Consider the following 14,185-nt stretch of genomic DNA (forward strand, 5'->3'; position numbering starts at 1 on the left):
CAGGTGACTGTGAAATAAGGCCCCACTCTAGCCGCTAAGAAAGGACAATCTTCAAACACTGTAAGGAGATGGCGGGCGAAGCACAGGGATGGGGATAACACCACAGGATACTTGAGCATCTGAGAAGGAAGTCAGAGAAGAGATTGGAGGAACGTAGTCATGAGGAAAAGCACATTACCCCTGAAAGTAATATTCCCCCATTCAGAGAACATTGGAACTGTAAATGCGTCATGGAGAGAGCTCCCCTGTCTCTTTAGCCAAACTTTAGTACATGCCTTTCCCATTTTATCCCTGTTCCTGGGCCTCCCAATTGTTCTGTGATTTCATGGGCATAAGACTATGCAGCTAGTAGTTCAATCAGTTAATGTATTTGATTAGCATTAACAGGATGGTTCTAGGCCAAAATAAAAACCCGAAGGTCAGCAGGATCCACCCTAGAGTATACCACCAGTTAGCAACAGCGAGGAAAAAAAAAAAAAGAACCACAGCCAAACAAAATTAGAAGAGAATGTCTCTCTCAGGCTTCCTTTGTTAGTGGTGTATCTGGACACCTTTTTCCAGAGTCATGGAGATGTCTGCCCTTTTACCTGCAATTATTTTTGCAAGATTGACTGCTTTAACATTTGTGTTACACTCTTGCTTTTTTACGGAGTCTTTGTTTTGTTCTCGGTCTTCATTCCATAAGAAACACACTTCGGAGGCTTATGTATTTGGAATCGACTTTGGGCAGGAGTGCAGTGTTTTCCTTGCCTGTGGCGAGACCACATTGGTTCAAGGCTAAGGAACGAAGCTGGTCCTACAGAGGCCCTCTGGATGACTCCTCTCTTTTGAGATCCTGATTGTCCATTTCTGGTTGGTGTTTCTAGCAGCAGTGTGTGTTACCCTGAAGGCACCCTCTCGTACAGGGCTGACTGCACTGTGCTGAACTATTTTCTTCTTACTTTGGATTATGCCTCAACTTTTAAGTCACTTCCCAATACAGATGATTTCTTTCTCCAAGGTTTATCAATTACTATGCGCACACACACACACACACACACACACACACACACACCCTTATGCACAAACTTCATATTTTCTCCATTTTAAACACAAAATGTGATCTGTTCTGACCCATCTGGAGAATCTGCTGCTTTTTCAGATTTATGTCCCTGTGACCAGGTAGCTTGCCAAGCTATTTGTCTCAATCACTCGACTTCTCTATTAGGCTGTTTAAAAACCTGCCACGTAATTAGCTTTTTTGACTCTCAGTCTTCCACCTTCTTTATGGTAAACTTGATCATGACTTTGTTTTATATATCTGCCATGTTCTGAAAGGCATTTAAGCCTTCTTACCCTGGCTTGTCCATTTTCCATTAAGGTTGTCTTCCACGTAACCTTCCATGCCCATTGCTTCCCCTATAATCTACCTGCTTATTTCTCTGAAGGGTGGGCTCTAGATGGTTGGCCAAGATTTGCTCTGTATCTTTCTTGCCCTTTGACACAGGCAAGCAGAAACATCACAGAAACTAGTGCTGTGACTCTTGTAAGGACATTTGCCAGAGTTGTACTGCCTTGCCATTGTCCTATAACTTTAAGGCTTAGGAAGCTGAAGCTGGAGCTGCCTTCCTTCATAATATGAGCCAGGCACTGTGCTGATCGTTTTGGGGAATAAAAGATAACCCAGCTCCTGCTTTCAGACACCTTTCACCCACCTAGACAGGATAATGCAGGCATATGGATCCAGGTAAGGTGAGACAGAGTGCTTGGTAGCTTGAGGAGAAAGAGATCTCTTTGGCAGAGACACATGCACAAGAATTCATATCAGATGCAATGTCTTACAGCGACATGCAGAAGAATGAACCTGGACCACGCTCTTACACCACACACAAAAATAAACTCAAAATGGATGAAAGCCCTAAATGTGAGACAGGAAAGCATCAAAATCCTACAGGAGAAAACAGGCAGCAACCTCTTTGACCTCGACCGCAGCAACTTCTTACCTGACAGGTCTCTGAAGGCAAGGGAAATAGAAGAAAAAATGAACTACTGGGACCTCATCAAGATAAAAAGCTTCTGCACAGCAAAGGAAAGAATCAACAAAACTAAAAGGCAACGGACAGGATGGGAGAAGGTATTTGCAAATGACACATCAGATAAAGGGTTAGTATCCAAAATCTGTGAAAAACTTATTAAACTCAACACCCAAAAAACAACCCGGTGAAGAAATGGGCAAAAGACATGAATAGACACTTTTCCAAAGAAGACATCCAGATGGCCAACAGACACATGAAAAGATGCTCAACATCGCTCATCACCAGGGAAATGCAAATCAAAACCACACTGAGATACCACCTCACACCTGTTGGAGTGGCTAAAATTAACAACTCAGGAATCAACAGATGTTGGCGAGGATGTGGAGAAAGGGGAACCTTCTTGCACTATTGGTGGGAATGCAAACTGGTGCAGCCGCTCTGGAAAACAGTGTGGAGGCTCCTCAAAAAATTAGAAATAGAACTACCCTTTGGCCCAGCACTTGCACTACTAGGAATTTATCCAAAGGATACAGGCGTGCTGATTCGAAAGGGCACATGCACCCCAATGTTTATAGCAGCACTCTCAACAATAGCCAAATTATGGAAAGAGCCCAAATGTCCATCAACCGATGAATGGATTAAGAAGATGTGGTATATACACACAATGGAATACTGCTAGGAGATGACAAAGAATGAAATCTTGCCATTTGCAACAACATACATGGAACTAGAAGGTATTATGCTAAGCAAAATAAGTCAGTCAGAGAAAGACAGATATCATATGATTTCACTCATATGTGGAATTTGAGCAACTTAACAGATGATCATAGGGGAAGGGTAGGAGAAATAAGACAAAAACCAGAGAGGGAGACAGACCATAAGAGATTCTCCAATACAGAGAACAAACTGAGGGTTGATGAGGGTAGAGAAAATGGGTGATGGGCATTAAGGAGGGCACTTGCTGAGATGTTAACTAACTTGAGAATAAAAAAAAAAAAAGATGCAGTATTTTAGCTGAACCAACAAGTGGGGATTATAAATTATAGTTTGTAAGAGGCATGTCGGACAGGAAACCACATGGGTAAAGGTTCAGAGTGCCCAGGTTCAGTCTGAAAATCAGTGCTGATTTTGCCCCCCTCCCCCAGGGGATGTTTGGCAATGTCTGGAGATGTTGCTGGTTATCACAACTGGTAGAGAGGGGCTGCTAATGGCATCTAGTCAGTAGAGACCAGGAATGCCGCTGAACATCTACAGTGCATGGGACAGACCTTCCCCTCCAGCAAAGAATTTTCCAGCCCATTGCTTCTCGGGCTTTTGGCTAAGATCAAGTGAAGCATTATTGAGCCCCAAATGTCTATAGGTGCCAAGGTTGAAAACCCTGGACCGGCGCCTCAACTCTCTGCCAGAGAGAATGAGAAGGGAGGCCTGAAAGTAGTGAGGCCTCCATTCTGAAACGTTCTGAATGCTAGCTTAAGCCTTGGACTCTGCTTGGTAAGCATTTAAAGCGTTCTGAGCATGACGAGTCCGGTGGTTTAGGGAGATTAAGCAATCAAGATGTATTGCTGATTGGAGACGAGGACAAGTCAGGAAGGAGACACGAGTCTGTGTGAGAGGTTACAGCGGCAGCAATGAAAAAGAAGAAACAAATATGAGAGGTCTGTCCAGGGAAGATTTTAAAAGACCTGATACCTGGCTCAACATGGGAAACAAAATAAAGGAAGATTCCAAATGAACTGATATGTGTCAGTCCTGGGAGACCCCTGGATTCTACCCTTAACTGATTGATGGCAAGAGGCACAGTGAGAAGATGGGAGTTTTGTTTTATGCCTGAGTGTAAGGAGCTGGTGAGACCAGCAGGGTGACATAGCCAGCATGTGCTAGGAAATAGGGAATAAAACTTGGAAGAGGTTAAGAGACAGATTAAGCATAAAAATGGAAGTGATATTTTTAAAGCCATGGAAATGAATGAGCATCTCGAAGGAGATTTTTTGGAGACCGTGGGGAAGAGACACGCGGTAAGAACACTCGAACTGCCAACACTTACGGGCACCTGCAAGAGGAAAGATCCAACAGCAGTGCTTTGCTCCCAGTAGGCAGGCCGCACAGATTCACGTGTGGATGAATAGCTGCCCAAGTCCAGGCCACACCTCCTTAATAGGAGAGATTTGTGTAGTAGCGTTATGTAGACCAGGAATCTTGAGCTAACCATCTCATGTATTTAATTTTTTTTTTTTTTCAGTATCAGGACTTTGTATAGGGTTACACAATGGTAATTAATGTTGCTTGGTCCTGTTTCTGGTACCTGTGGTAATTGGTGTTAATTTTTTTCTGCCATTAAACAGTGTGTGGAGGTGAGGGCGGAGTCCCATCTTTTCAAATAGATTTGAAGGGCAGAGACTGCGTCTTCTGTTCTTTGGCCTGTTACCACAGGGCCCAGTCGGTATAAATGAAATGCAATAGAACAATTCTTCTCTCCCCAAATAAAGGGAAAACAAACAACTGTAACAAAACAAACCAACAAAAAACAGGGTCATTCTGATTTACTGTCACGGATATGCTATTTGGGGTGGGTCATAAACCAGAGGAAACATTTCAAATCTCGTATTTATCAGAAGACTAGTTTCTTTTTCCAGAACCTAGGGCCCTCTGTGGCAACCGCATCTCAGAATAGCCTTAACCAAACAGATATGTTTAATTTGACTTCAATAATGAACTGAAAGTCTTTTTGAATGGTTCCAATTGCAACATTAGGAATTGTTTATACCTAACTTCTATTTGGTTTTGTTTTCTTTTTCTAAAAGCAAAACAATTTGGGGACTCACAAGACTTTATAGGTGCCATCTATTTTGGAATGCTGTTTACTTTTATGATGTTTATTCTTCACCCACTGAAGGGTGTGAACATTATGGGTTTCACTGCATGGCTACCTCCCGCTATTTTTACATTATACTTTATATATATATAGCGCCCATTTTTTCCGTGCTCCTTTAAGGTTCCCTTGTTGCATGTCAGCAGGAGATCACAATCAGGAGTGCTATGTAAAAGTCTCTCTTTTTCTTTAGCGTTTCACTCATAAGGAAAGCGGAAATTAAAAAGTAAGGTAAAAGTATAAATAATTGTACTTTTACTTCTTTGCTGTCCATTACATAAAGGTAGACAATATAATTGCCCTGAAAGATCTAAAAGAATGAAATTAAATCTGCATGTGAGGATTAAGGAGTAAAATGGTAATACTAAAAAATTGCCTTGCATGCAGTTGCTTTTTGGTTCTGTAAAAAATGGTTGACTTGGCACACGTGTGTTCGAATTAATCAGATATGCAAGCATGTGGGCAGGGGGGACCCCTTATAGTTTCTACATATGTGAATCAAAGATGGGATTTGTTTGAATTACCCTTTAGCCTCCATTGTTAAAATCAGAATTAAGTTCTTTGTTTAGTGAAGCATTAATAGCGATCTTTGAGATTGCCAAGAAGGGCTGGTTGCTGGCAGAGTTCTCAGTGTATTATGCTGTTTACCTAAGGGTTATATTCAAGAAGCTCTCTGAACAGCTGGGCTGATTATTGAAAATGCCTCATAGTAACTTCCAGCCTAGGCTGATCGATATCGGTGCAAAGCTTTACATGGGAGGGAGCTATTTAAACATTGAGAGCCCCGGGGATAAAAGAGAATGAAAAAATAATGCTGGACAAATATGCTGAAATGTTCAAAAGAAGAGAGAAGTATCTTGTCTTGCTATAGGGGGAAAATTCCTAAACAAACAAACTAGAAAATTTTCAAGTTTATCTTACAATGGCATCCTAAAAATTTCTTTTACCTCGTGGCAACGCCCTAAATATTTAGCTATTTTATCTCACAATGCCCTCCTAAATATTTAATGGGAGGAGGAAAGACTAATCAAAAAAGATCAATTTTATTTTCATTATTTTGAAATGCAACCTGTTATGTAAAATTCCATAATTTGAAATGCAACCTGTTATGTAAAATTCCATAAAACACTTTTCAGTGATACTGTAAAGGATAGGGAAATATTTAACTTTATTGTTAAGTAGATTGAGCTCCCTGTATTTTAAACCTTTCCCTTTCTCAGGATCGTTGGAAAATTATAGCACCAATGTACTTCCGCACCCAAATATAGGCAGAAAATACCAATTTCTTTAATATTTTCTGCTACAGCGGTCTAGTATAGAGATACTAACATTGTCTTTTGTCTTGGTCCCAGCAAAACAAGCTTGTTTATTTGTTTTCCAGGTCTGTTGTTCAAGTTTAATATAATAAATACAAACTATACGAGATCTTATCTCCTAAAAATATTTGGTGAAATTATGACATTGAGGCAAAAGTGTCAGCATTTAAAAGTTTGTTTCTTTCCACAAAATGGGGTAACAGAGAAATACTTCCAAAAAAGGGGGCTGGGGGGGAAGAACCACTCAGTTTATCAACGTGGAAACCTATCTCAAAAAATCCTACATCTCCTTGTATCCAGGATTTCTTACTTTCACTCTGCACGTGAGCAGCAGACAGGAAGTTCAGAAACACAAAGGCAATCAATATGAAAACTGTGAACGTCTCTTAATTAATCAACTCACACAAACTCTCCAAGTAAGAGGATTTTACAAGCATTTCAATTAAGGCTTTCCCTTTCTATTACCAAATTTCATTGACAATTAAAAATGCATAATCAAAGTTGACATGATTATAAAAAGCAAAAGATTATTTAAATACTGAGCTTTTGGACTTACAGACTTTGATTTTCTGATGTTTATTCTTTTGATGAATCACATAGACAATTACTAATTGGATAGTTACTCTGTAACAGTGATGTTTTAAAAATTTCAAAATGAGTAGGTCTTTGAACATGGTTGTATCTCCGTCCTCATATGAACATCATCATTTTGGCCTCCTCATACCTGAAAGTTACAGAGCTGACTCACTGATGAAATTCAATAAATATGCATATGCAGAGAACTACCTTATTCTCTGAAGTGCTCAAGAGCTGACATTCTGTGACATTTTTGGACTTACAAGCCCTGAAACAGCCAGTCCTGGCAGTTTACCTCTGAACTGATGTTAAGATTTAAGAAACTTTGACATTGAAGAAGTATATAGAGAATATGGGGATTCTTGTAAAACAACAGCAACAACAACAACAACAACAACAACAAAGGCCAGCTTAGTCTAATTCTTTGTTTTTGCTGTTAAAAGACAGGTCTACTTGAAATCCTCATCGACCCTCCACATTAGGCTAAAACCTAACAAATTTCCAGAAACTGCACATATTCCCAATATGGTTTGTGCTGGCTTTGTGCTTTGAAGACTAAAACACAGAGCAGGAGACAAAGTATCATTTCATGATTTCGTTCCTCACTTTTGACAATGGAAAAGTAATTTAACTCCTTTGTGCAGCTTTTCTTCACCAGGAAATTAGGAATAATCATTGCCTGCCACCTTCAGCTGGGGACTTTGAAGAGTAATAATGAAAGGGCCAGTTGGAGTTAAAATAAAAAGATGAAATTATTTTTCTTTACCCAGAGAATCAAGTTCATAGAACATGAGAATATCTCCTAAATAATTTTTATTTTTAAATGCTCACTTAAGAATATATCATTTTAAAAACGATTTATTTTGTGTTTATTTTGCAAACACGCTGCAGAGGTGCTAAAAATGTCATATTAGTATGTCTCTAAACAGCAATATCTACAAATGCCATTAGAATATTATCTACCTATGAAGCATAAAATCCTACTGTTTAGGAATGAAACCTGAGAGTTTAAAAAAGAAAATAAACAGAAACCTCCCCAGTTATCCAGAATTATAGCAGTCAGTCTTTGAACCTGACTGAAATCTTACTTTGCCCATAGCTTGCCCCCACGCCTCACCCCTACGCCACCACCACCTCTGGTGAAGAACCAGTAGACCAGCTCCTTTGCGGATCAGGAGTTGCAGAGCCCAGAAGTGGGTAGGGGGGAATCTCAGCACTCCAAGAAAACACACACACACACACACACACACACACACACACACACACACACACACGCTTTTATAGATGAATATTTAAGTAGATCGAGTTCTACTTTGTAAGTGATTTGTTGGCCTTTATTAGTGTACCACGTTAAGGGCTCCAGTGTTGAATCCCAAAAGAAAAATATAGCTAAAGCATCTTAATATTGGCCCATCATTTGGCAACGATTGAATTAGTCAGTCATTGTTTTACTTAAAGAGAATCAGTATTCTTTTGTGTATAAGAGACTAGTAGCCCGGGGCAGTTGGGTGGCTCAGTTAAGTGTCCGACTTCGGCTCAGGTCATGATCTTGCAGATTGTGAGTTCGAGCCCCACGTCTGGCTCTGTGCTGACAGTTCAGAGCCTGGAGCCTGCTTCGGATTCTGTGTCTCCTCTCTCTGCCCCTCCCCTGTCTCTGTCTCTGTCTCTCAAAAATAAATACGTTTAAAAAAAAAAAAAAGAGTAGTAGCCCTGAGGGTAGTCTGAATGCAGAATACAGGGCTCAATCCAGAAACAGATCTTGGTGTCATTCATTGTCTGGGCTCCACAAAGATGTTGATGAATGCTGTGGTTTAGCATCCAAACTACTCAGTATGAAGGCACAAGTCTCAGTTTCTAGCCGAGAATGGACAATCAGGCATATTCTCATTGGCTGTCTTTGTATAACTTCAAAAGAATAGTAAATACTGCTTTGTTGTCTTCTGACTATTACAGAAAAAGCAATAGCTTTTTTTCAAGGTAATCATTCTAAAAGGAGGGGGGAAAAACAGCAAAAGTCACGGATTTTCTCCTGTTGGAAAAAGCAATATCTGAGCAGGCTTGTAGAGCTGTCAGTTGGGCACTTCAGGCTCTCTCTCTGATCACACTGTTGTTCGAACGCCTTTGCAACTCTCCTTGCAGTCCTCCTGCAGGCTCCCGTGATCCCATATGTCCCACGTTACCGCCCTACTACCCCATGCCTCAAACACACCATGCTTGCTGTTTATGAGAGAAAAGCCACAAGAGCCGCTTTTCTTATTTTGCCTGATCCAGAAAGGTTGAGGACTCTCACCAGGGCTCATGAGCGCCGAAACTGGGGGACTAGAAGGAACTTGCAGGGACCATAGCAAGTGATCAGGTGATGATGTGCATGATTGCGTGGGCTCAAGAGGGGACGTGACCTAGCAGTCTTGAGAGTGTGGACATGCTCCCAGGCAGAGATTCCAGAGAGCAATGGTGAGGGTCCCAGCCTCCATACCAAAGCTGCACCTGCGGGAGCTCTCCCTTAAGTGATCTTCCCTACCCATTCATTACCTTTAGTAGCCCTGTCCCCTCTAGATGCCCTTCTCCCATTCCGAATGATCCCTTTCCGGTAGGAGCCCTAGATTACCCAAACTTCAGGCTGTATTTTCTGCGCAGCCCACATTTGACACATCCCTGTGTTGATCCATTGTATAAACCACATAGAGTTTTCGGTATAAAAACCAACTCCCTCACATGCACCCCTTTGAACACAGACAGACAACAAAGAGAGGGGAACCATGTTAGCCTTTGTGAATGACCAGGGCCAGGGTTCCACTGAGCAGAAATTGATAGCACAGTGTTAAGACAGAAAAGTTTTTAAATGACCAAAATCACTCTTGGAGTACCCAGTTAACATGTAGTGCATTTAAAATGTAATAAATGCAGTATTTATAAACTTATATGTGCCTTGCGACTTTTGTGTCAGCAGGGTTTCCGTAGGCCTCTATTTATATCAAATAAACTTCAAATATTGCAGAATGTAGACCGCATCTGGCCTCATTTTTGAAGTGTCCCTCTAGGAACATTTCTAAAATAGTAGATTGTTCCAATTTTTTTCCTAATGAGAAAAATCCATGTGTTCTGTGATTATTAATAATAATGGCTTCAAATAAATTATTGACTGGCTGCAATGGAATATGCTTTTGAGCAGCTGAGGAACTCTCTGGAAAAGAACTCTGATCCCCACTGCAGTGTCCAAATTGTTCCTCTGACCCATCTACTTCACCAGGGTCCACCTGCACAGAGTTGCTGAAGGGGTGACAAGGGAAAGTGAGACAAACATGAAGGATTCATGGTTCAAGGTTGTAGTGAAAGTTAATAAAAATTTAAATTTTTTTAATGTTTATTTATTTTTGAGAGAGACAGAACATGAGCAGGGGAGGGGCAGACAGAGGGAGAGACATAGAATCCGAAGATCTGAGCTGTCAGCACAGAGCCCGACGTGGGGCTCGAACTCACAAACTGCAGGATCATGACCTGGGCCAGAGCCTGACGCTTAACCAACTGAGCCACCCAGGGACCCCTGAGAGTTAATGAAAATTCAAAAGGAGTCGATGATCCTTATGTTCTTTAATGTAAGAGTTTTGGAACTTTTTGTTATAAATTTCAATAGAATTCAGTATACTGGCTCATGCATACACACTCATAAACATACTATCGATATATCTATATATTTCTGTATATCTATGCATACAGATAGATTCTCTATGTCTATCTATGTAGAGATGGAGATGCCAAATGACTACCATTTATGAGGAATTGTGAGGGTGGGGGAGTAAATGATACTAAGGTTTTCCCTGCCATGGGGGAGTCCCTTCGGTCTGGGAGGAGTGATGGGCAGGAGCATGGTCAGTCATTCCTTGGTGGATGTGCACAGTGGACACAATGTCAGGCACACTGCTAGGCTCTGGGCACAGAGAGAGCAAAATCCCAAGCCTTGGGATATGTGCCATAATAGCGGTCCAGATAGTAAATTGATCTGAGTCCAGAAGTGGGAGAAACATTGCCAGCGAAGTTGATCATGAAAGGCTTCTAGGCAGTGGTGACATTGGAACTGTATTTAAACGTATTTCCCGTGTGCATAATTTTCTGTGCATGTTTTCTGTTTCTATTATATTATATTATGAGACATGTAAGTCAGTGATCATTTATAATTTTTAAAATATCTTGTGATTTTGTAAGTAAATCTTTAAAACTCCAGCTTTACTGAAAATAGTCCGAGATCATTTACTATGATTTAAAGTATTCATAAAGCAAGGTGATTATTACTCTTGAGACCATTGTACAAAGCCCTGAAGTGTGTTAGACATAGGCCAGAAACCTCTCTCCTTTGTTATATCTTATGAGTCTGTTAGGTTAAAAAAAAAAAAAGAAGTCTATCCTTTTTTGCTATTCCTGTTCTATCTTAGATACTTGAAAAATAGAATTTTATGTGCACAATCTAAAGGGAGTATCATTGAGGAATTCTCTTTCTGTATCGCGTATGCTACCAAAGACTTAGAAAATCAAGAGAAAAATAGACAAAAGTGCTCTGCTTATTAGTGTACACATACTCATTTTCCTAAAGTTGCATAACTAACTAAATTAGGGCAGTGCTATAAACATTGCATCTCTGTTGACATTGAACGTTGCATAGCTGGAAAGAAAGGGATGTATGTATTTTTTCCATTTGCTATTTCAATAGTCTAAATCGCAGTGGCAAATGAAAATACAATTGAATCTCAAGTGAATGGCCAGAAACACCGTATATTTTATGAAATATGGCAGCATAATGAATAGGAGGTAAAAAAAAAAAATGTCCTAGCTTTCAAGTCCTGATGGTTTTGATGTGATTGAATCATAGTGCATTCTGTTTGATGTCTGGGCTTTGCTATTCAGATACACTGCAAAGTATGTGCATCACCCTCTCTGCAAAGTGCACCTGGCAACCCAGCACGACTGTAGTTTGTTTTCCCTGCACCTGCAAGAAACATATATATTCAGAGTCAAATTTAAGTAGGAGTGTTTTAATTCTCCTAATTGTGATAGATTCCCCACACAGGGAAAACTATCAGTCAGGTACAAAAGAAACTGCTTAGGATTTGAAGGAATTTGACAATTTTGTTGTAGTTCCTAGCCTGGCAGGTGGTAATAATGCCTATGCCAGCACTGTCAAAATATGAAAATTAACGTGACGATGGGTTTTAATGAAATCCATTTGACAAATATAATTAAGGTGTTTTAATATGAAGTCCTGTAATAAAGACTACCGGTGGACTCCCTGAGGTCCTGACTAATTGTGTAGATTGCTTTTAAGCTTTGAATAGTTTTATTGGATAATGAACTGTTAAGAAGTGTTAGATCTTTCTTAAGCAGAATTTGGTTTGAAAAAGAAGAGGAGAGACAGGCCTGAGGTGTGGCATTTTAAACATAATTAGAAGAGAGATTTAAGTTAACATCTTTGATCTTGCTGTCAGTTTTTGATTAGAGCTGTAAATGCTTTAATCAAGTGTAGTGTAGTCATTACATTTCTAACTGTTTTTTAAACTGCGAAATTACTGAGACATTGACATCAATTTTAACACATTCTGAAAATTTGCAGCAGAATTGGGTTTCTCTGTTGAGTGTTTGCATTAGAATATCTGATGATACTGACTTACCAACCTTAAACACAATAGCAAAATTATGCTTTGGCAAGGACTAGTTTGATTTCAGGAGTAGTAGTTAGACGTAGCAACAAAACAGTACAATTACTTGATAATTTATTTTGCTTTCTAGGAATGTGTTTGCAAGTCGAAAGCACTCATAATATGAAACTATCTCGTTAAAATGTGTAGGTTATTAATAACCTCAGACTGTTCAACCAAAGATTTTTGTTGCTGTTATTCCATAAGAGGACTTTATAATATTGTATATTCTTAACTTTTACTTTCAAAGAACCATTGTTCACCTAATAACCCACTGTGATTATCTGATGGCATGTTTGGGTTTTTATTCCTATGCCTGGTGAGTGCATTATAAGCACAAAGTAAATATTTGTTGAATGAATGAGTAATCAGTTCACAGTAGCTGAGTATGTAACCTACCTGAATTATTTTCTCTAAATTAAATAAAATCTGAATAAGTGAAGTATAAGGAAAAAGTACATTTCCTCTCCCCTCTGCCATCTGCCTTGACCCAGTAACTCCTTATAGGGTATAAATGGGTATATTTGGTATTTCTGACTGGTTTCAGATAGCATCCATCACTAAAATGATGAGTTAGACCAGTGCTGTGTGGGATTCTCCTTGGTGGAAATCTGCCTCTCCAGCATTTCACCCACGATTTCAGGAGTGATAGGGCTATTTTAAGGAGCCATGCCCCAGGGCCATTCATTGACTCTAATAAGAAAGAGTCCACACTGATTACATGGTCTTGAACTTTCTGCTTGTGTATTATGTGTTACATAGGATATGAAATGAAGAGTTAAGAAGTCTGGATTGTAATCCAAGCTCTGCCTGAGAAGGCATTTAGAAAAATTGCTTTTCTCCAGGTGATCTAATCCAACCGCCCGAGTAGAATAAATAACTTTTAAATCTGTGCAGACCCTAGAATTCTACTGGTCAGTGTCTAGCTCTCTGAGTAAGTCTCTACCACCTTTATGCTTTTAGCCTTTCTAACTTTTAATGTTCTTCCCTTTTTACTTTTCCTTTCACCCCTACTTTGTTTCTCTTGACCTTCCCACCATTCGTTTGTTTATCCATCCTCCATCTATAATATTAAGCGTCTATTATGTGCAGGGCATTATGTAGAAATGAAACTACACCGAGTAGCAATATATTGCTTCTTGGTGGGAGAAAATACTATCTTTTCATCATCCACTTTTATTTATGTGCCACTGAGTGATAGATATGTGTCTGTAAGTAGGAGTAGCTGGACCAGATGACTTTCAACATCTTTGCCTGCAAATACTGCTAGAAATAAAACCTTTCTTGTAAATCAACCAACTGCCCAAACCACTGTTTTCAATGTTTATTGTTTGCAGTTAGTTTCTGGTATTACGTCCATTCTGAATCTGAAGCTACAGTGAAAAATACGTATAGATAGGAATCGTTGTCATCACAGCTCCTGACCTTTGTCATCTAAGATCTGGAAAGAAATATGAGTTGCACAGTAGAGTATCAGTTACAGTTAGGTTGTCAGTAGACAGTCAGTTTTTAAATTATGTCCAAAGATGTTCACATGGTTGTGAGGCAGATGATGATGGGGGTTTGAGAGAGGCCTAGAGTGGAAGTCATGAAATGTGGATTCTTGGAGACCTGCAAAGACGATGAACAAATTAACTGATCTAACACATCTGGCACGTTCCTCTGTTTAGCACTTGTACGATGTCTCACACTTAGCCCTAGTGGTGGTGACTCATGTTCCAC

General features: G+C 39.8%; 1 protein-coding gene across 4 annotated transcripts in view; it reads left to right on the top strand.

The window, feature by feature from the left end:
- Positions 1-14,185, top strand: part of VTI1A (vesicle transport through interaction with t-SNAREs 1A) — a 348,886-nt gene that overhangs the window by 174,612 nt on the left and 160,089 nt on the right. The window lies entirely within an intron of this gene.

Source organism: Lynx rufus, unplaced genomic scaffold (assembly GCF_022079265.1).
Source record: "Lynx rufus isolate CCGP_SWC_20201006 ecotype Redwood Valley unplaced genomic scaffold, mLynRuf1.p SCAF_11, whole genome shotgun sequence".
Lineage (NCBI taxonomy): Eukaryota > Metazoa > Chordata > Mammalia > Carnivora > Felidae > Lynx > Lynx rufus.